A 24,964-nucleotide genomic window follows, 5' to 3' on the forward strand; every position below is an offset into this window, starting at 1 on the left:
AGAAAAGGCGTTTCCGAAATTCAGATTACTACATTTAAAAAATAATTATTATTTACTATCTGCTCTTGCAGACTTTGTACTTATAAAAGTTGTTGGTGTGACGTATTCCAATAGAATTTAAAAGCGATGACTTTATAGAGGTTGTTGTTGAAATACGTGTAGAAGATTTAATGCATTTTGCTGACAAATAAGCTATACAAACACGCCTTTTAAGCCTGAATCCAATCAGCCTAAATAAGCAGAGAATATTATTACCTCAAGAAAGCAATAAGCAATAGCAATAATTTCTAAAATATCTAAATTTACATAAATTACATTTAAAATTAACACCATTAGTTAACGTATGTGCTCAAGCATGAAATGCGATGAGATTATGACTGCAGACTCGTCAAAACAGTTATTTGTTTACTCTGTCGCAATTCCAGACGTATTTAATCTACGCACGCCGCCGCTAATACGAGTTGAGTGCAATTTAACAAACCTCATTACGACGGCAGTGCGCTCCGTAAAATGGATTTTGAGTGAAGTGCCTATCCCTGTATGCAAACTGCTTAATGTATACTTAGATAGTCGTTTACGGTTAATATTTAAAATGAAAAGTTTACAATTTCGCCAACAATGGTGACATTTATCAATTCGAATTATATGATCAATAGTCCTGTTAGTCAGCGTTGGGTTTCGTAAAGAGCTTGTGAAAAAAAAACTAATCACCGCTTATCACTAATCATTAAATCAGTTAATTATGTTTTGTCTATTGTGTAGAAGTCTATTTTTTTTAAAAAAGTAATAACAACGACTTTGACATGTCAATACAGATCAATTCAAGTGAGAATTAAATATATAGTATAACAAGTTTTTTTATACTATGACTAAATTAAAAATAAACTAAAAATTTTAAGAGTTATTGAGTATTAGGTTCTACTTTAATAACTTACGTGGGACTTCATCACTAGATGAATATGTCAACAGAATCAATATATTATTGAATTGATAATAACCATTACGTAAAATAAGCGCCTGTCAAAAAATGATAGCAAAAATACGCGAAACAAAAATTGCGTAACAAATTATCCTTTGCAAGTTAATATAGGTGAATAACTTCGTTAGGACCCTGTTGAATATCGAGCAAATTAGTTGGATTTTTATCAGCGCTGAAAAAACTGTTGACATTGGAATCCGAGTGTACTCGCCACCCACTTACACACACAAACTTGTACAAGTTGATCAACAATTTTGGACGTGAATTTTACGTGAATGACACATTTTGTTAAATACTTTGATTTAATATTTAATTCGATTATATCTCTCTACACTTTAAAGTACACCAAAATAACAATATAATAATAATATATATAAGGAAATTAATAAATAAAAAATGATAACTAAAAATGAAACAATTTATGCAGAGGTGGCACATGAGCGGTCTCATCGCTCGAGGCCATCTCTACTAGACAACGTTTACATGGGAATACGTGACATGAAGGAAGGGGCAGTTCAGGGCGTACATAATAAAAATACTTTAAATACACTACATTTTTCAGAGTATAACATATTAAAATACATATATATTTATATATGTATACATTCATATGTATAGGTATATATATTTATGACAGAAATAAGAGAATAAATATTATGACGAACCAGGAACTATTTCTAGTTCCAAAAACAAGCATCCATGACCGCAAAGTACCGCTTTGTTTGTTTTGGAACAGGAAAGGCCCAGTGCACTACGGGTTGTTGAAACAGGAAAAAGCCATCAACGCGGATCTGTATTGCAATCAGCTGGATAAATTGAACGCAGCCATCAAATAAAAAATGCCAACATTAAAGTTCAGAAAATGAATAGTGCTTAACCACAATAATGCTAACCCGCATACTGCAATGGTGACATGACAAAAACTGAATGCGTTAGAATAAGAAGTCCTTATTCAACCATCGTATTCACTTATAATTGCATCATCTGATTATCACTTGTTCAAATCTCTGAAAAATTATCCAACAGGAAAAAAATTCAGTCTTTTGAAAGTGTTTCTAAGGCAGTTGCTTTCTAGTTTTACTCCAAGGACGTGAACTTTTACAAAACAGAAAAAGCATAATATTATTACAAATAACTATGCATGTATAATTGATTAGCATTAAACACATATATGACAGAACTTTACTTCTAACTTATACAAAAAAAGAATTAAATTGTGCCATATAAACAATGAGGTTAGTACAAACAAAAGCTGCCAACATGCAGAAAAAAATTTAGACAATAATAAAAAAAAACACACAGACTAGAAATACAAAATAAGAAATTTTAAGGCCTAGGGTAAATGGTCTAAGTATGTTAAGTTATATATAAGTATATATTGAACAAAGTGAACGTATGTGTTAGGAAGAAGGCACCTAGATGTAACAAATTAATATTTCAGCTTATATAAATATTCCATTCATTCAGAGGTAAACTCAAAACTTAATATAAAAGGTCTCTGCCACTTCGTTAGAGGTTCGAAAGACATTTTTAGTTTCGAATATTTCGATGCATGTGAATATAAAGTTATAACACAATAAACACAATGATAGCGCACTCTTACGTCCTAATGTTTAAGAAATTCAAATGTGTGAGTAATTTAAACGTACATTTTGGATTCGAACCCACGACCGCTGTCTTGCGGCACGTACTCGGACCGTAAAACCCAATGGCCGAGTCAGTTTATGGCTGTGAGATAGCTGAGGCAATCCCGGTTAACGTGTGTTTAGAAACACGGAAACGGAAATGTATCCAAAAAGATAATTCCAAATTTGAAAATTTAATCCGCCTGTACTTTGATATTTATTATGTATCTGCTTCGTGAAACAGATTATATATTACAAAGAAATAAATTGAAAATTATCACTTTGCGAGCAAAAAATTTTGTATTTTGTAGATTGCTTGTAATTGAATGTAAAACTTATCCTATATAAATGTAAGCAGTTTTTTTAATGCGTACAGCATATATTATAAGTATTTTACCACCGCTGGATTATTTGTTCAAATATTGAATTCTTTTAACAAAACAATTAACCGAAAATTTAATGTAAGAATGTATCTAATACTTCTCTTTCAAATGAGATCGTAGTCAGAGGCTTTAATGTTCATTAAATCATCATCATAAAATCAGATGATAGACGTCCACTGCAAGGTAAAAGCTTCCCTCCAAAGACCTCCACGATCACCAGTCTTGTGCTGCCCTTAACTATATCGTCGGATCACCTAGAAACCGGCCTACATACGCTGCGTTATACGGTTCATTAATTTATTTATTTCATTTTTTTTTATACATTTTATCTAAAACCGCAAACTTAATGCCTTTAGCATTATTTGCCAGTTAACCGTTTCGGCAGTGTAGAGATAAATTAATAATGATAGGCAAATTCAGTTAAAAACACGAAAATTAAAATTAAAGCGTAAATTCAAATTGAGAAGGAAAATAATCTCATACATAACTTTATAATAATGGCTACTACATAATATAATTATAAACCAATTTACCATAACATATATACTATTTATATAAATATAATAAATAATAAAATCCAAATATCGTGATGATTCTATCCAATTTAGTAATTTCATGAAATTCTAGACTATTCTCTCTGGTTTCACAGCTTAATTAATATAAATCTGATTTAAGGCTTCGACGAGGCCTAAATATAGACCTATATTGATTAACAATAATTCTTATTTCAAAATACAGTAGAAACAATCATTGTTGTGCTTTTAAGTAACTTAAAGTTTATAAGCGTACACAAGTTCGTATAACATGAAAAACTCCGCACAAAAATTGATATCAAGTTTATTCAACCAACTGCGAAGTTTTTAAATTGGCAAGTTTTTGTATCGGTACGATAAAAATAAACAAGATTTTTAAAGTAATTTAGCTATGACGGTCTGAGGTATCACTTGATTTCTGAAAAAGGCTCCCATATCAGAAACTCGCTCGACACGAGTTACAGAACTCTCTAAAGAATAAACACGGAAACCTAGGATGAAGAAGTGCCATAAACACGGGTGATCTAGAAGTTATTTATAGAGCTTTATGTTCGGTTCTCGGAAATTCTTACCGAGTACTATCGCGAACTTACTAGAACCTTCTTTGTAGTATTTATAGGTGTACTCCCCATGACGACAGTCCAGTATTGTTTCGAGTTATAAGATTAAGATCTATGATCAGTGATAAAAAGTGACTATTCGGTAAGTTATTTAGACAGTGAATTCTTAAAAGATTTGGAGGCATAATTTTGACTAAGCGAAAATATAGTTTGTGTTAAAGTAGGGTGACCATCTGATTTGTGAATAAAGGACTCCTTGTGAACCAGTGATGTTTCATTTCGAGTCGGAATCTACAGTATGTAACAATATATAAATATGGCAAAAACAATTCTGTACCAAAGACTAAACTTCAACGAGCTAGCAAATCTTTATAGGGGCAATGTATACTTTAGCAATGGGAACACAGATAATGTACAGAAACGTTCATTGCTAGATAAAAAAATGAGTCTTTGAACACTACTGTACTGTGCTGAAGATATTTGTGCTGTTAGCCTTCAGGCTTTTACAGCTTCGTCTGATATGAGTTCACGGAGCGGAAGGGTCTGTGAATAGAAACTAAAGCATACTTGTTTCATAACCTACAATTGACACTCCAATAAACGTTGATTTGAACACTATAAACGACCAGTATATCTTTAGAAATACGATTTCGTATCTGGGCTATTTTAATGTTTATTCAATATTGTAGTCCTCTTAAGGTTGAATATATATAAATCTATAACCAAGACAACAATGTAATAAACTTAGATATGAATGTAACTATTTTACAAATAACATTTATTGTAATGTGATGGGTGATCGTGGTCGATTATGTATTTTTCACCGTACGCACCGTGAAATTGGACTCACTGTCCAGTGCAGGTAAAGAGCTGTCTCCTCTGTCTCCCTAGCATTCCACATCTGGCAGCCAATGTGGCTAGACAATACCATGCGTCCAATATATTTTTTCATAATATTATAAAATTTTCGGAACATTGAGTTTCTTTCTCAGGTTTGTCTCAGGTCTCAGGCATTTCATCTGACCAGATAGTATACCCAACTTGGTGTCGACAAGAGAAATAATCATCGTACGTCGAATGAATAATTTTTGAATAATTGAAAAAAATATACTTTTGGGAATGCTCTTCCAAAATCTAGACCAAGTTCATAAACGCTTTTTTTATATCTAATTTAGTTTCGTAGTCCTACAGTTTATCGGTAGTAAAATATTTCAGATTCCGTCGCAATCTATTCAGCAACAACTTCGCGTGTTTACGGCTCCCGTAACTGGACCGCGGGGAAAAGGAACGTAAAAAAAATTGTTCTATCAGACTTATATTGGAAGCAATCTTCTCTGTTTTATCGAATTGAAGATATACGAAAGCCCGCCATTTTTATTTACGCCAAAAACAACAGTGATTTCTTTATTATTGTGGTAATAACACTTTTTAATTAGAATCAAAGTGTGTTTTGTCTGTTATTAATTTTCCCGGTATTTCGTCTTTTTTAATATTAAATAATTGCGACTTGAAGATTCACAAATATATACTAGATTTATAAACCATAGTATTGACCACATAGTACCATAGATTCTTGACGTTCATTCTTTTAGAAACAATTAAAATTGATCTATTTAAAATATACCTAAAAGTTTTATGTAATTAGATTTAAACCCTAGATAGTTCTAGAAAATATATTCCCCGATACTAATTTTTGTAGCTCATAAAGAATGTGTGATTGATTCCATTTTTGTTTTTAAAAATATGTGCCTCTAACAATTTTCAGAATAAGATTTTTAATTTTTTCGTTTCTTACCCAGGCAGGTTTCATTCGTAAGAATTGTTTTTAAAATAAACTCATTGTGAATACTTTTTTATTAAAACATCGACTTTTCACACCGGCTGAAAACTCTCGAATACGCACAAAGGTATGCGAACAGAAAAAAAAATCACGGCCCTCAAGTGCAAGGAGGTTCTGAAAGTGATTTAAAAAAGAACAAAGGAGTGTAAACACAAAAATAAAGAAAGACAAAGTGGTGAACAATTAACGGTGTCGGTTTCGCCAGTGAAGTGTTCCGCGCCGCCGGTGTCGTCTCATTACCGACGGCGAGACGCAACGAACCCTCGTGATAAAATATTCTTTCGTTTCACTATATCATACAAAAAAAACTAACGTATTTTTGTCTGCTTCCTTTCAACCGTTCCTTCAATACTGAAGGATCGTGTACGTTACAACGCCTTGGTAGAATCAACCATTGGTTGTTTCCATACTCTGCTTGTTTCAGGAGAGTAGTTAACTGGAGATCGGATAGCTGATGCTTTACCGTCTTTTAGACTTAGTCTTTTATCGTCTTATTTTTCTCTACAACAAGAAGTTTCTCGAAGTTAAGTTAAGCTAATCAGTTAAAAAAAAACTACGCGAGGACTAGTAGAACTTTTTTATGGTCTTCTAGATTTGTTTCACCCGGCTAAACAGGATAGAACGTATCTAAAAGAAACTATAAAGGAACGATTTAGTGAACAATTTCTTCAAAATGAAGGAAATGCAGACGTGATGCTTGCTCTGGATTATACATAGCATTCGGGATTTAAACCAATTGTTAATCGAAATCAATTAAAATAAATTTGGTTACATAAGGCGAACAGTTTTTTTTTTAGAACAATTTACAATATTATGTGCCCGATACTAAAAAGAATATAAAAAACAATGTAAAATATAATAGAAATCAATCAAACGAAATAACAATCCAAAAGATTAAACTCTACTAAAATATTTACGCATTTTTCGTGTTAAAGTGTATATTAAAAAAAATATTTAAAAATAGCGATGCACACAAAATTAACACTATAAATAAAGATAAGCTTATTATATTTTTCTTTAGGCTTCAAAAAATAAATAACTGTTTCGTAACCAACTTTGCGACGTAGAACGACCAACTTTATCCTACAATACACTCTCATATAATGTCTTTGATTTTTTTATGTAACCAATTTAAGGTTTAATAAACGATAATAGAGCATGGGAATGAATTGCTCAGTTATTGCGTTAATGATATTGTGATAGCGACACAAACAAAAACCGTCTAAGTTTGTTGCGAGATCTTCCAACATGCCATGACAGGAGGAGCTCAATCTGATTTTAGTTTCCATCAAATTGGGCTCGTTTAGTACGAGTATTTTTCTCATAACGAACAAAATAGGTAGATGTAAATGATCCTCGGTGAATAATAATAAGTGAATAATATGAATTAATGTTTAAGCTATGCTACGATTGATCGATTGTCCGCTACAGCACAAATTAAAGCAGAATACTGTATATATTGTACCATAGCCGTACCGAAACTTCTATACCACGCCTTGGGTATGCGCGCGGCGAGACACGGGAGAGGGGGAGTAAAGGCTGCTCCGTTATATTAGACCGCCATGAAAGCTTGCGGCGCTCATGCTATTTTTCTTCTGCCCCAACTACAAGCGCTTTCTATGAGTAACCAAAGTAAGACACAACGCGTCAAATTTAACGAAATAACAAGATTCGCATCTCCGCTCGTTAAGTCCACAGATAAAACCCGTAACCAACAGTTTCCCAACTAGTTAGCGTAATAAGCAGTTACTTTTATCGTCCATAAAACTCCGTGCAATCAGCAAGCCAATCTGTCTTCTATTTGGTTTCACTTCCATAAATTAATATTAAGAATAATAAATATGATTTATCTTTAGAAAATAAATAAAATATATTAGAGTTTTTTATCATATCTTCGTAAGAGCACCTGTTATACAATTTACAATTGTCACCAATCATCAACATCATTTTAATCTAAAGATGAAGACAACGGTTGCAGATCTGTTTTCGGGACTTCCTCAAAGTTAGATTGCAGTTTTAAAATTAATCCGAGACATCATAAAGCTCGCCATGTTACCAAATTACGTTAGAAAATTTTAATGAAAGGATCGACCGCTACAGGTGTGGTCTTCTTGGACATCTGTCTAATATAATTTTCATTTTCCGTAAAAGCTAAACCTTTCTTTTTCCAATACAAAATATAACGACTTTCATATAAATTCGTTGTTTTGTTTTAATTTGAAGAACAATATTTTATTGAAAAACTGATGAAACAATAATGTTTCATCATTATCATCTTCACTAAAACCCTAAAACGTCCAATGCTGGACATAGGCCTCACCTATGGATTTCAGATAGGACCTGCTAGAAGTAGCCTGATCTGTTTTTGCTGTTAGCCTTGCGGGCTTTGACAGCTTCGTCGGACACAGGGCTCGCGGGCTAAAAAATTTTTTTTTTGACACTAATCCTACTGCCGTCTCTCGACGCGTGGCTGCGCTGCGAGGGACTTGCTTGTATTGCTGCGGCTTCCTCCTTCGATGGCGGTGATGGAGTCTGCGTCGGCGTTATCTTCTTCGTCTTCTGTCTTGATTTTCTTCTCGCTACTGCCTCCTGGCAGTGGCTGTTCGGTGTGCCCTCTTGGTTGGGCGTGTCTTGGCCACTTTGAGAGTGGCCTTTGGTGTGTGGGGGCCCCCCTTGGTGTTTTCGGGTGGCGTTTTTTAATACCTTTCGGGGTCGGAGCGTCCTCGTCCGGTATTGCGTGGCGAGGCCTACGCTTTGCTGTGGTTGTGTTTGTGTCTGGTTCGTAGTCGGCCGCTTGGGCCACCAGACTGTTCGGATGATGTACGGCGTCCTGGAAGTATCTCCTTGACGCCTCTCCGAAAAATTCTTGAATGAAGCAGCCTGAATCCAATATATTTCGAAGACCATAAAGCAGTCGCCTGTTCATCTTGTGGGTGGACGTCGCAATGAGGTCTGCCGCCTGCCACTTCAACTTTTCCAACCAGTGTTTTTAATACAAAGGTTTAATTTTATGTAATTTTTATCATAAATATCTGTTCTAATTTTAAACTTCGTGCTGTTGCTATAAATTAAAAAAAAATATAACGTGTCCTGTAGTTAAAAAAACACTATTCCGAAAGAAAAAAATGCATCGTAAATTATATTTGGACTAGAAGTGAGCATTAGTAGATTTATCAGTAACTTTGGCTCGTACATTAAATTCTCGAAGATTCTATCGATGAATTCAACCGGAACCATATTGAAAAACGCATTGAATCAATTCGCGATATCCGGCTGTCTAAAGGCACTGGTGTAAGTAGATTTCTTTTGAGAATTATTACTTTCCTGCATTTTATATGTTTCCTCTATATTTTTTTAAATTTCGATAATACTGGTACATTTTAAATTTACTGAGTATTGTGAGTTCTCTTTTGTATTCTGTAGAATAACGAACTATGGAGAGGGCCATGCCTGGGGCATCTCTACAAGATCGATAGTCCAACGGATTTGCAAATTGAAGTGGTAGTGGATAGACTACATAGAGAATAGAACAGATGGCCGTTGAGGCCTTAGAATTCCGGAGTGGAAACTATGAACCGGAAAACGCAGCGTGAGAATTTCACATACAAGGTGGACCTTCGATCGTGTTGTCGGAACACACTATTTGCAGGCTATTTCGAATCGGTAAGCTTCCTCTTGGAAATCTAAGGGTGATGTAATGGATTCAGGCGTTATTTTGCAGAAGTCCATCCTAAGTAAGAAAAGGACCAATATATAGCTACTTCGCCTATGTAGCAGTAGTCGTGCAATAAAATGCACAGCCCGCCAGCCCGCTGATAAATGCGATGCAAACAATGCGATGATGAGTTTCTGTGTTTGGCACTAATCGATATAATATTACTCCTGAGGATGCCCCGTGGAGGGGTGAAACACGTGTTGAGTGATTTAACGGTGGTAGTTGTGTAATTCGCATTGTTTGCCGCATGCGCATTTATCAGCGGGCTGGCGGGCGGTGCACTTTATTGCACTACTGCTGCATGGCGGAAGTAGCTATATAATGGTCCTTTTTTATCTAAGGGGTAGGCCTATGTCCTGCAGTGGAAAGCCTAACGCCTTAAATTATGATGATGGTGATGTAAAATTAGATTTATAGTTCCTTGATTGTTTTTCTTCGCTATATCCATATTAATGCGTACAAGGAATGTGTGGATTAATGAGCGAGGAACAATATATTAGCTATCGTTGATATTATATTTTTACTATTAATTGTAATTTACTGTATGATATAATTATTTTAATTTATTCCTAATCATATATTTTTTTTAATTTTATTCTTATTAAATTATACAATGAATATAAAACTTTATTAGGACGTAATAGATTCAATGGATCAACTTTTATTTATATTTATTTATTATCTTAATGAAACTATTCCATTATCATTTCAGCCGTTTCAGGACAGCGACATCTAGTGACTGATTATGTCGTCGATGTATTTAGAGGGCCTACTCGCGTCGCGTCTACAGGATCATGGTCGCACTCGAGAACGTTCCATTACGCATATCATCACTAAACGTTTTTACTACTCGGTACATTTTAATTATTATTCTACTTCTTGTTTCTAATATTAACTTTAAAATGTTCTTCGAGATGTGATGCCGCTACCGCTATCACAAAATCAATGCCACATTCTTCCGGATTACGTATGAACAAAGCCTGTCATTTATTGCCATATTTAAGTATTTATATAAGTATCTTCATATAATTTTCCGAGTTACCCTTAATAATACAATACAACATTTCCCGTAAATTAATAACGCACTTTACTTTCTTATTTTATAATAATATTACTGTAAAGAAAGAGTAAAATCTTGAGTATGATTTATTTGGCATATAGTATTGTATCTATTGATGTTAATGCCATTAGTCCGGAGGCTTTTGCATGAAAATAGGAAGCGATTTCATCAGTTGAACGAAGACGTTCGTACAGAGGTAGACAATATGCGTTTGTGTGTTTAGTATGATGATGAAATTTACGATATTAGACTGGGAATACTCGGCGAATGGATCCCCTTCGAAGAGCGCGGAGGTGGGGGCCCGGAATCAGCTGGCCTAAGAAACAAGCCGTTTTTGAACTGTATGCTATTTGACTTTAATGCCTCGTTCTTGTATCCGAATATATCATGAATGGAGTTGTGGCTGTTGTGTGGTCTGGCTTGAAGTGTTCTGAGCCACTGAGGATTCTTTTTTCTTATTTTCGCGGAGGAAGAAGGAGTATGAGGAGATCTTTCACTTTGAAGGGATAGTATATAGATTGTTCGGGTCTTGTTATATTATTATTAAGAGAACAGTTTAATATTGTTTTGTTTTATTCAGTTATTTATGTTTAGATATATACTAGCATAATTATGGCAATTAGTTATGTGAAACTAATGTAAATTTATTTTACATATTACGGAATCTCTATATGAAATAAATAAATAAATGAGTAAGCATATCCGCGTGTGAAAACTAATATTAAAAGTCCGTTATAGTTTTACCTTCGACAATTATATTGAAATGGATTTGTAAACGAATTGCAATCTATCATAAGAGGATTACCGGCGGCTGTACGGTGCTGGACGTGATGAAATTTCGATTTTCTATTTACCCATCGCCTCTATTTATAAGCGTCAGTAGAATAATGGCCGAATGTATTGCCTGGGTTAACATCAATGTTTTGATCCTTACGGAATGGTCAGTTATTTTCAAACATGTTCTTTGTGAGAAATGACGATCTTAATAAATTAAGAAATGCTTTAATTCGCCTTTGTAAATGTAGTGTAGCTTAGAAATTGCCACATGATCGTAGGTAGCGAGTTCTATATTTTGTTTTTATAAATGATACAGGGTGATTGGGTGATACAGCTTATTTTCAGTCAATTAATATATGGGACAACCTAGTACCGTTTCACAAATAATAAATAACGCAAGAAAGAAAAAGCGTTACCAAAATTAAGAAACATTAATTATCGATTACTATCAGTCCCTGCAAACTTTTTATTAACCAGATGTTATTGACCGGTAATAATGTAACCTATTTCAGGGTCATCTCTGTATGCGTGGTTTTAAGAGAAAGGTTTAAAAAGTTTAAAAGCTTTTTATTGAGAACTGAGCTATACATTCACTCCTTTAACTTTTATATCTATAAACAATCATCCTGTATAACATCATCACAAATAAAACGTGAAAAAACGTAGTGTGGAAATCGGCACGCGTCAGTAAAATTCCAAACATAACATACACATAACACAATACCATTTACAAATAGTGGAAAAATATCGTAAGGAAATTACGCCTACCGGATAAAAATCTAAAGTTATGCCTGAGGGACGTTTACGGGAAACGGACTAAGAACGGACAGTTCGATTTACAAGACGCACAAAGGATATTTAAGAACAAACGGCTTGACGTTTGTCTACTTCCCCCGTCTTGCCGCTCACGTGTCCCAGGAGGTACTTCGTACTTATGCGCTTACAAGTGTCCAAAAACACATTAACATTGTTTCAACTTAAGTCATTCCAGTCGCGGGAGTTTTCGAGAATAATGCAGAATGGTCATAGGAGACGCCATTAATTGAAACTAAAAGACAAAAGAAAAACAATCTAGCGTATAAGAATACTCAAAATAAATACTTAAAATTATGATAAATTTAATGTGTAAATATCAAAATAAAAGCTATATTAAAAAGGAATGTAACTGTAAGAAAAAAGCAAACAAAGAAATAGAAATAAAGCAAAAGAGAACAAAATTTAAACGTGTAGTATTCTAGTGGGAAAGCGGCCAAAGTGATGAATGCTTAAGAAAAAATGAAAGGGATTAAATAATTTTGAAAAAATGAAAGATGAATGAATAACTGTCATTCGTACTGAAAAAAATTAGAAAGCAAATAATATGATGAAAAAAATATATGTTTTTTAAAAATATTCCCTGTGTACCCAAGACAGTCGAAGTACGGGAGGCCTCCAAAGACCAAAACCCAAAAGCGGAAGACCTGGCGGTCGGTGCCTTCCAGCGGCCATCAGCTCTGGGTGTCATATGGCCTATTTCCAGTTCAACTTACCGATTCCCTGGACTATGTCGGCGAATTTTGTTCGTCAACAGAACTCCTCAAACCTAGTTCGATCTCGTAGAGAAATCACCCTCTTTAACCTACCTCATAGCTTATAAAAGAACTGTCAGCTTGCAAATGAAGCCTGAAGTGAAAGTCCATGCTATGATATGCATGGTCGCTGAGACTTTAAGAGTTGTGACCGTGGACCGGCGAGCGTAGCATGGAGCGTCCGCCCACTGAGTGGACAAAAGGCTATGTTAAGATTATCAGGAGAGGAGGAAGCAAACCGCATCCAAAAGGTCCTATTGGAAATGGACATTTGCGGCAGGAATGGTGATACATTTATAATTTTTGATCTACTTGCTTCAGGCCTACTAGGCATGTGTCAACGTAACATTACAATATTGGGAGACGTTTTCACATACCTTTAAAAAGGAGTCATACATTGAGCTTTACATTTACTCTACCAAAGTTTATTCAGATATAACCAATCACCCTTTAGATAAGTTTGTAGTAAAGGTAAATAATACTCTAATATCGTGTTCTGAACAACTAATACGCAGCAATATACCTTTTGAATATCGAAACTTGTACGTCGAATTTTGTAAATAGAAGCTCGCACACAAACCTCACGCAGGGGCATGTTGACCCATCCCCGCTTATATCACAAATCCATCGGCGAAATAGATTTGGGTGCCCCTTTGCAATCCCCCGATTCAAATGCAGATGCGGCTGGTGCACGGGGTTTGCGAGGGCAGCACCCTCCCAGACGAGCGTATCGATTTTTGTGCTCGCTGCTCACCCCGTGTTAAAGCCTATTATGATTAAACATAAATGGCGACTGAATATTAACGAAACATCGAAATGGGGAGCCGACTGTACCAAAATTACGTACTGCGGACCAAAAAGACCATTTTAAAAATATTCTCGACGACACAATTACGACATTAAATGTACAGTTTTATGCCTGATATTAAAACGAAACACAATTTAATAGAAAGAAGCATTTTTTAGCATTCCGAGCCGGTTGTAGCTTTACTTATAATGTTAAAATAATTGACGGTCCCAAAGTGCCTGTAAATACATACTTGAATAAATCAATTTTGAATTTTTTCGAATATACTAGCCGTCCACTGCTCGCTTCGACGGTTTTTAACTAAAAGTTAGTTGTAAAAAATTAAATAAGAATAATTCCCAAAAAAATATTCCGACCAAGTTTTACACTCACGAGTCATAGTTAGTAAATATGCATTTTAAAATAAATGTTCCATTAACGAAAGGAATATTCCTAACAAAGTGCTACTCTGTAAAACACCTCTTAGAAGATAGAGAATTATGTGTTCACTTCCAGGCATTTTCAAGCTCAATTAAATATGTCATAGTTATTTAAAATAAATAAACAATCTCGCTGAATTTGCTTCGCTTGTTCTAAGGTCCCAAGCATTTATCTAAACAAGTAGTAGACTCAATTTGTCGTCAATCATAGATTTAATCCATCGTATGTTCAATAAACTTTTTTTAATATTGAATATTGTTTGCTATATAAAGTAAATGCCCTAAAATAAGTATTTTACATAAGTAATAATTAAAATCTTCATTAGAAGTAATAATAAAAAAGTAACCAGTATGCACTTATACACAACAAAAGTGGTGCGGTCCGCCTTTCAATCCAATTATAACATCGCGCGATATGAAACTCAGTGAATATTCATAATCACTTACCAACACGGTGATTGCATTACAACTCCGTACCCTAAGTACCTCCATTTTATATATATAATCCCTAGCTTTTTCAATGCATCAAAAATGTCGGCTGGATCCTTACCTACTTTGTACAGTGCAATTACTACAATAATTTTATTATTATATGATTGCAATATTCTCTTTAGTACCCTACTCCATTTTCTACATATGCAATTTAGACAACATTGATAATGCAGTTTAAAAAAAATAATGTCCTTCACACTAGTTCATTCTAGTTATTTCAGCCATAGGTCGTTCACAAATGTGCATAAGCCGCACCCAAACATTTCTTTTTTGCTTTATTTCTATATTTACTTTTATTTATTTTTGCATTCCAGTTTTTACTTTACATTTTTCATACTTTGGTTAGTTTTATAATACATAGTCTCACAATTTGTACCTTGTTCTACTCTTACCCTACTAGGACTTATTTCTTTTAATTACGTAACTTATAACCTTATTGCAGTATTACAAGAATATGTGACGTTATTCTTCGTCTTCTATCAGCATGGCTATGTTGGCTTCCTGTATTCTTTACTGGAATCGAAACGAAGTCAATTCTGACGATGTTCTTATACCTTCCGATATCTTACGGCAATGTACTAAGCATGTCAACCATCTGATTAGTGTCATACACATTTTGTTACTTAACATATTACCATAGCCTTTTTCACAAGACGACCAAGTATTAAAAAACAAAAAAAGACGTGAATGTACTAGGCCAAACACTAATCGTGAGAGAAGTCGACCAATATCTCACAGCAAATGGGGCAAGAAGTTCGTCGTTAATATATGACCATCTCCACTTAGGCGATGTTTTTACGCCGTTCTAAACACAAGAGCTTTGATGCTAATAATTTTACTTTTATAGAGGTGAGACTGAAAGTTTTTACAATTCCAAACATTAAGTTTTTATTTATAAATCATGAACTAGGCACTACACTTTCTACTAATCAGCTGTTGAAGGCCAAAAGTCATTATTGTAAATCATATTTCGTCAACTAAGTGATTCTTTTCACTAAATCATGACCCATTTAACACTACTACGATACACATTCAATAGTACCTACTAAAACCTTTTATATTTCATCATACTCTGTTCTAATATCAGTTATGTTTTATGTTTAATTTTTTTTTGTAATTGTTTTGTGTGTGTAATAGTGTGTGTGTGATTTCCCTCGATCATATATATAAAGAAGCATTGCTGCAATTTTTTCTGCTACTTCTGCTCCCCGTAATCTCGTATAACCTTTTTCTAAGTGGTAATCGCGTTATTAGCCAGGTAATAGCAACCAACAAAATCGAGGTCTAGCCTTCTCGGGCACCTTGTGTCGAAATGCAAAGCAGCTATTATCCACGAGTGACAGTTCAAGTCGAGGTTCTCTCTTGAGGGCTTTAGGATTCGGTACAATAATAGTAACTGCACGAGCCAAGGCTACCAGAGAGTGTTATCACCTTAAGAGAGGCTTAAAGGGTCTTAGGTTAAGTGCCTTCTACGCCCTGACGCTTTGAACCCGCGGATCATTATACGGATAATTTATCATACTTCTATATTTTTAACTGGTATTTTATTGCTACCCAAATGACATTTGCAGATTCCGCGGGAACGAGGCGGCAGGTCACAAAGACCCATTTTAAGGTAACGAAGCTCTGCTCGGGCCGCTACATACTACATTTCACCTAATTAGTAAACACTCGAGGTCTTACATCGCTTAGTTATTATTACAATGAGACAGGCCAATAACTTCTAGTAATACAGAGTCTCCAGGGACATAAAGTAAACAATAATTTATTTTTATCTGTAGTAATCTAAATTTTGGTTAGTAATTTAATATTACCTTATTTATTATTTCTTTATAAAGGTTTCAATTGAGTGCAAATGAGTTATACATTCACATTTACCGTGTATAATAAAATATCATTTCATATCTATGTAAATTAACATAACTAAGTTAATTGCTGTGAGTGTATTTTGAGCATTTTACTAATAGTCTAGTATCGAGCGTTTACTATTGAAGTAATTTTAATTTTTAATACTTTTTATCTGTACAGGTATTTTGTAGCCTTTCGAATGTACCATTCGACTTTTTAACTATCGGTCGATAAACGGTTTAAACAGCTACACGAACGATTTATAAAATAAGCTGTTAGCATAGCTTAAAGCTCGATTGGCTATCACTCGGTCTGTGGGATTGCGAGTGAGCGCACTCGACACCGGTGTGTCAACAGCGCCGATAATATTGGAACTGATTTGCTCTATATTGAATTTAATCGATGGGTGTATTTCGAAAACAAGTGCTAAAAATATAGCATAAATCGAAACGAAAAAACTCGATAAACATACCGATACTTCTAAGTAAAGTTTAAAATTATTACTGTATACATAATCAAACTAAAACCAAGTTTGATTATATTTTTCCTCAAACCTGTATTAATAATAATACGTATGTCAAATAATGCTGAAAATTAAAAAACATTTTTATTTTATTTTAATGGGTTCTAAAGAACAAACTTTTATAGAACTAGGTTCATATTAAAAATTTGCTCGTCAATTGTAATGTTGACCGCCAATCTAGGTATAGCGCGCACATCTGGCATCAAAACAATAAATCACACAACGCGAAAGACATATTTTACAAATAATTTACTGGCAACTGTAATTATTACTTCGTCTATTAAGGTTACATCTTGCCGAGTGTGGTTTTCCCAAAACTTTTCAAATTGATTCAAATTGAAGTTCTGATGTATAGTTATGTCGTTCTTTGAGACCACATATCGCACAGAACAGATGACCACTGGAATCTTAATTAGTTCTGGAAGGGATTCTATGAACCGGCAATGGCAGCTTCCACGTAGACGGTGGGCAAACGATCTTAATAAAATGGTCGGAAAATGATCACAAGCCATATATGGGGAAGGATTTCCAGCAATGAAGGTGTTATGACTGAAATCATGATGAATTTTGTTAACCTAGGACATAACAAAATCCAAGTAACAACCATAACTCTGATGAAAAAAAAAAATTTATTGTAAAGAATGAAAAATATCGCATGCGCACAGAATAGCCGCCCACTACAAATCGGAAGCACTCCAGCCCGTTATGAGTTCGGTTAATTTGCACTTAGCGCGCGTTGCCGGCGACGTTGCGAGATTAAAACGTGCGATGACATGTGGCGTCGACAGCCATCGGACTTCTCTGCCGGATGCTTACTACTTTTTAACGGAATTAGAGACAGGTGTTAGGTTGTTTATATACATGTTGACAGACGAGACATTCATAACTCTGCGACCTAACCATTTAGGAGTTCGCAGCCTACCGCGTGCTCTGCAGCATCGGGCTGGACGCGGTCTTGGTCCAGTTCTTAATCCTCGAGTACCTTCACCTCGTGTTTGTGTGAACCGTGTGTAGACCAGACCGCGATTCACCTGGTTGCCGACTGTCCCGCCTTTGTAAGGCCCCGACTAGACACCGAATGTCAGTTAGGTAAAAAGAATGAGGAGGCAAGTATCGCCTCCATTATTGCAGACGTAGGAGGTAGAATACCCTTCCTCAGATACTACAAAAGGGTAGCCAAAGCAGCTACAGAGAGAAATAAAACATAATCATAGGCTTTAACTTTGTTAAATATAAAATGTAAATAGAAAGTAAGTGTCGAAAAAGGAAATATATAAAATTGTAAATAAAAATATCAAAATAAAAGAAATAAAATATAAAATTATGATAAACATATGTAAATAATTAAATATTAAGCTGTAACAAACTGAGATTAAATATAATTAGTAAATAATGATACCAAGACTGTAGTGACTGAGACTGGGATGAAACGAGATGTGAAAAAGGAAGTGTGGAAGATTGAAAATTATGTTACGTTATAAGTAATGAAAGAAAAAAAAACATTTAAGAGTAGAGATATAAGTCCTAACTGAAACTAAACACTGATATGTGAAATAAAACCACATAGCTGTTCCATACGCAACACCTGTATTTGATCTATTATTCTGTTAATGTTTGTGTTGTTAGCTTAGAGACTCGTACAATCTATCCGAGTCTCAAACATGAGGTTGCGGAACCGGGGTCCACTGTACTACCTCAAAAAGAATGTCCAGGTATAATGTATCTGATTGTTACATAACGGCTAGTACCAAACTAGCCTAACTTGTGACACTCTGTATGTGTGTCATTCAAAGAGTTATGCCCTTGAAGATCGTTATGTTAAGTAATTTTTGCGAAAAACCCTTTGACAATAGAGTAGCACGTAGGTTCTGTAGGTCTGATGATGTCAGTTTAATTAATCAAAAAGGACATCGAGTGTTTTTCTCCGATTATTGATGGTGTCGGTGTTCTATCCGGTATCTGGTATCACCAGCCAGAATGGTCCCAACTCCAACAACAAATAGTGTAACAAAATCCGAACATATAATGCTAGATTCTAGTTCTAATTCTGCTAGACCTTTTCAACAGGTACAAGGACGTTGTAACTACTTGTCGTACAAATACTATAGTAATTGAGGCATTTCCTGTCATAAGTAGCCTACAGATTGGAGCTTCTAGGTGAGCTAGCTAGGCCTAGCAGGACCTTTTGTAGTATATTAAGCTATTACCATTCCGGGCACCGATTCCTTAAGGTTAACATTATAATTAGTATTCCTCTTGGATGATTTACGAAATGTCTCTTTATTAGGAGCACATTGACGTCATGACCGTAAGAGAATTGTGTTAATTTGTCGCCTTCACCTTCACCTAGGTTTGACTTATCCACCATTTTCTTAGTACGGAAGTAACTTATATCGCGAAGAAGGTGGAATACTTATGATTGAAAGCTATGTATATACTTGCGGTAATAAAATTAAATAGGATTCCGATAGTCGCGCAACACATGTAAAGGCATACAGGCACTTGTCAAGGAGGTTTTTAACAAAAATAAATATTAAATTAAAAAAAATTACAAGGTGGAGTATATTAAGAAAAAAAAAGTTAAATAAAAAAAAACAGGAATAAGGAATTTTCAATTGTAAACTATATTATACCAAAGAATGTGGCGAATAAAGTAAGGCGATGTTTGTAAGGATTGTGACTATGATAAGAAGAATAGAACGAAAGAAAATGTGTACAATGGAAGAGGATGTAGCAATAGTAATATGGAGGAAGAAAGAGAGGAGCGCAAATAAAATAGTGATAATTAAAAAGAATAATTGCTACATAAGGTCCCTGTCCCAAACAAGATAGGAGGAAACAGAGTTTATTACAAAAACAAAAAAGGCACACTGTTTATTGGGACAACAAATCTAAAACCACGTTGTTTGTTGCAGCAGATTCCTCAAAGTGCAGCGTCATTGCAACATTCTTGGAGGTGTCACATGTCAAATAAGACGATTCAAAAATCGACTTCACTCAACAGTTAACAGTTGTTGGATTCATTTGTTGTTTCTAGTTCGGAGGTTATATCTCAAATCAATTTATAATGCTCCATAAAATGAGTAACTTTTTGATATGATGGTATATTTATACGGTTTTACAATACATTCTCTTGTAATGTCTCTTAGTATTAAATAGGTAATAAAAGTGAAATAAACAATAACTCATAACAAAATCCTATTACAGTCTAGAAGGTTTAAATGACGATAGAACTCGAAAGAAGAAGAATAACTCGAACTAGTGTATTAAGGATATTTGAGATGATGATCACAAAAAAACAAACTGGCTGTATTTGTTGTTGGCGGTTCTTAAATTGAATTGGAAGCGTTTAGAACCCACTTAGTTTAATGTGACGCTATATTTTATTCTCCTTTCTGTGAAACTGGAATCTCCTGGCATTTTCATGACATACACAAGCTACCAGCTTAAATAAACTAAGTGGATACAAATAAACATGACATACATAATTAACGACCCGAAGGGAAGTTGTTAAAAGAGGATTATAGTTTACGTTGCAGGACATTATATTCCATCAATTCATGCCAGACGAGCTGCCCAAATGACAATGCTTGCTGAACAAAACGCGCGAGCGAGACAGCCATTCGCAGCGTTGCAACTCTTTAGGAATCAAACGGATTAATTGCATGTACACATACACATATACACATGTACTTTACGCAAAGACACCGAATTCATGCCACAGCACATTTCAAATCAAGTTGGTCCCGATTGATGGAGGAAATTGTTCGAATTATTGTTCTAAGAAGAGAATTTTTTCGTTTGATTTTTATAAATAATGATGCGTCTAACTCGAGAATAGCAGCATTCGTGAAACTCCGTAACATCTCGTCCAAAATGCCGCAATTTTTGTAGGTCTTTGATCAATTTAATTTAACTTAATATTCTATAAATATATGTGTGTGTGTGTGTGTATATATATATATACATATATAAATATATGTGTGTGAGTGTGTGTGTATAATATACATATAAGTGCATAATAGTACAGAAAGAAATACAATGTGCGGACTTATTATACGAGGCAATTTCTTACAGACAACCTTGGTATGGTAAAAGTAGAAGTATGAATAACGGGTAGTTATCGTGTACATTTGGACAAAATATACATACATATGTTTATAGCATGTATACTTTTATTAAACACAGTAAAATAAATAAGTATCAATATAATAAAAAAATCAAACTGATATGGATCGCACTTGTAAAATAAGCTATTAAAATTTAGCCTTTTCGCAATGTAATTGATAGAACCTAAAACAATTTCAATGCAATCATTATACTCACGTCAGAATATTAAAAACGATAATTTACAAAAATAAATTTCTTATTTAATACAAATCATTAATTTTCCAAATATAATCATGTCACGATGTATTTGGATATATTTTTTTTCATATATTTATATTTGCTCTATGTGTTTGTGTTAAAAAAAAATTTTTCTTCTTTTTTTTCCTTCCTGTGCCTTAACAAAAATATTAAAAAAAATTGATGGAGAAGAAAGGAAAGCAACTCATTTGGCGATTTATTTTTATTTGCAAAGAATGATTGATTGGTTACAAGTGTAAAAGCTTTGGAGGGATAAATATAATTTAATGTTAATTATTATATGGTACACGCTATCCTAAAATCAATTGTTTTAGGAATAATAAATACGTATTAATAATAAACAGAGACACAGCGTTTTCAATTTTCGAATTGATATATTTTAAAATGAATTAGTTATTATTATCAATCCGTTCAAACTATGTAATGCCAGAAGTTTAATTCTTTATGGCACTCGTTTTTCGGGGCCTCTTATACACCCCTACCTTATTGTGGAAAAGGAACTATTACATTTTTAATAATTTTTTCACGTCCTTTCATTTTCAGTCTATTCTTCCAGTCTTAATATAATCGTTCATTCATGATCTAACATTCTCATTCATTCTTAATTTTCCTTATTTGCATTGCCTATCATCCTCTCCACAATTATCACGGTCTAGGTCAAGCTGTAACATTTTATCACAGTCTATTCTTATTTTATTAGCGCACCCTTAAATGCATCATGATGATAAACTGCAACACATCACTTAAACGTAAAACGAGTACTACACTTAAGTAAATGCACGGTGTTGTATGTCTGCAATATAAGGTTTTTTAATAAATAAGTACAAAAAATAATACTATTTTTTTCCCCTGCATAGTAGTGTACTTTTCTGCAAGATATATTTATTTTTAAGTATATAAAAATCATGCATTTCAGGGTTAAGTCATTTATTTTTATCACACATGTATATTTACTACTATTTATAGTCTTTTGGTGTTTCTTTACCTTAATATTATTTAATACAATTTTATTTTATTTCCTTAATTTATTACTTATATTGCTCTACTATGGTTTATTCTTTTTTAGTTGTGGTAAGTTCAATTATTGCCATGTATTATAATGCCATTGAATTCGACAACAGTCGCATCCGTAAACGTTTATATTTAATAACATGACCAAAACACGGGGGTGAGCAACGAGCCCAAAAATCGATCGGTCCGTCTGGGAGGGTGCTGCCCTCTCATATCCCCAGCAGCGTTCAATCATCTAAATTCCATTTTGGTGCACATGACTCTTAATACAAGTATAGTATTTTTTAAACGCTAAAATATGTGATTACCTGATTATTATTTTCTACTTAACACCAATGCCATAAATTCCTTTTACTGCTAGTAATAATAAAACAGCGATAGCAAACAATTATCAATATTAAAGTGCCGTAATCGGAATTTTAAAACGCTTTTTCTTACGATAATTTAGTTAATTTTTATATCTGAAACCATTGATTTCAGATACGGTGTACCATATATTAATTGACAGAAAATATCATATACATTAGTGGAAATTATTTCTGCTTCTTCTTCACTACTATAACACTTTCCGATAAAAAATAAATAATACTAACTTGACGACCAATAAAAGTTCTCTTAAAAGTTCCAATGTTGCATTAATGAATTTTATGGGTGAAATAACTTTAAAGAAGTGATCTTTAAATCTTTTACACCCGTAACCAAACAACCAGTATAGATATTTTACAAAAGATATAATAATTTAATTACTAAAAATACCACTTTTATCTCCTTCCTTCGCTTTATATTAAGACCTTTATTATACGTATTAATTTGTTTTGTCTTCGTACTACCAATAACAGTTTGATTTTGTTTTTAATTCTAGGCGCGGTTGATCCTTAGTAGCTTTGAGTTGTAGCTCAATTTGATTTTAGTTTGTATCAAATTGAACTATTCCGGCATTAAATTGTAAGTACAATTGCTTCACTATTAACAATTAAAATGGAATATATGAATAAAAACAATACTAACATATTTCAAACCTTTTTAACAATATATAGCTAGTGCTGTCATATCATTATATAACCTAATTAATAACGATATTATTGCTACAGAAGGACTCGTGTTATCATTTGAATATTCATACCGATGCCTTAATTAGATTGAAGAGTGGACCGGGGAGACGCCATGCGTCGAATAATACCTATTCCGGATACAAACTTAATTATTCCATTAATGAAATACCCTTGTTACTTATATACATTGCTATAAGGTTCATAATACCATGTAAAGTGCATATTATCCGCATATTAAGATTATTGAAGGATCCATTGCGTCGGACGATGTCTTTACAAAGTTATTATTGCAGTTATGATAAATTGATTTGGTAATTGTGGTTTTTATTCCAAGGGTATAGTTTAAATTTACACGAGCAGTTTCTAGTGAGTAAACTGCTTGTAAGCTGATAATTATCGATTATGCAACGGTAATTAATGTAGGGCCGGCAATCGGTTGTTAATGGAAGGTTTTAGCTCAACAATTGTGCTCTGGATTTACATAAAGGAATGTTATCATTGAATAGAGCATGCTTGTGTGGTTTAATCGTAATCTGTATCATAATTTTAGCCGTGTACACTGGTAAACGAATAAGCCTCGCGCATAGTAACACACGTAATGATTAAAGTCGCCTTTCTACCTTGAAGGTGGACGTTCTTCGCTGCGCTTACCAGTCCCTGGTCTCTACCATACAATCTTAAAACCCACTGCCATTTCTTCATAAGTTTCGTACGTCTACAGATAACTTATTCTAGATTCCATCTCGCAAAGAAAACCTGTACACAACCCTCTTCATTGCTGGGCTTGCCAATAAGGCTCGAAGTAACTCCATTTCAGTGCTATAAATCATCACTGGTCGTAATTGTACAGACAACTGTTATTTATTTAAAAAAAGAACTATGGCCTCACATTGGGTAGTTACTAAAAATCAATCGAATATAACACATGATATTTATATCATAAAACGCAAATAATTTACCACCGCAATGTCATTAGCCTAATATGTTAATTTATTGTAAATAATAAAACCGTTCGTGCTGATGTTCGTGTGGAAGTCCTTATGTAAATTAATTTTGCGGATTTTATTATATTACTGTTACATTATTATTGTCCGAAAAATATTCAGGAAATTATCGTCAGAAAATCGACATCTCATAATGATACGAGCAGAAATAACCAACAGGCAATCGCGGGGCAACGACATACGTGCGGCGGATCACACGGAAACCTCACCCAAGGCTTTTTTATAAGGAGCTATAGAAGGCCTTGCACGGTATAACTTCCTCCAACGGCAATGTCTCCGACTGCGAGTGAGGAGCTCTTTTGTTCTTTCATTCTCCCTCTCTGCTCTTCTTCTTCATTACTACCGCTGACCTGTGCTGGTGAAGTGACCTTTCAAATGCAACGGCATAAGGAATGATTT

The sequence above is a fragment of the Battus philenor genome, unplaced genomic scaffold (genome assembly GCF_028537555.1).
Source record: "Battus philenor isolate CCGP_79_NKW_IND1 unplaced genomic scaffold, ilBatPhil1.0.hap1 SCAF_22, whole genome shotgun sequence".
Lineage (NCBI taxonomy): Eukaryota > Metazoa > Arthropoda > Insecta > Lepidoptera > Papilionidae > Battus > Battus philenor.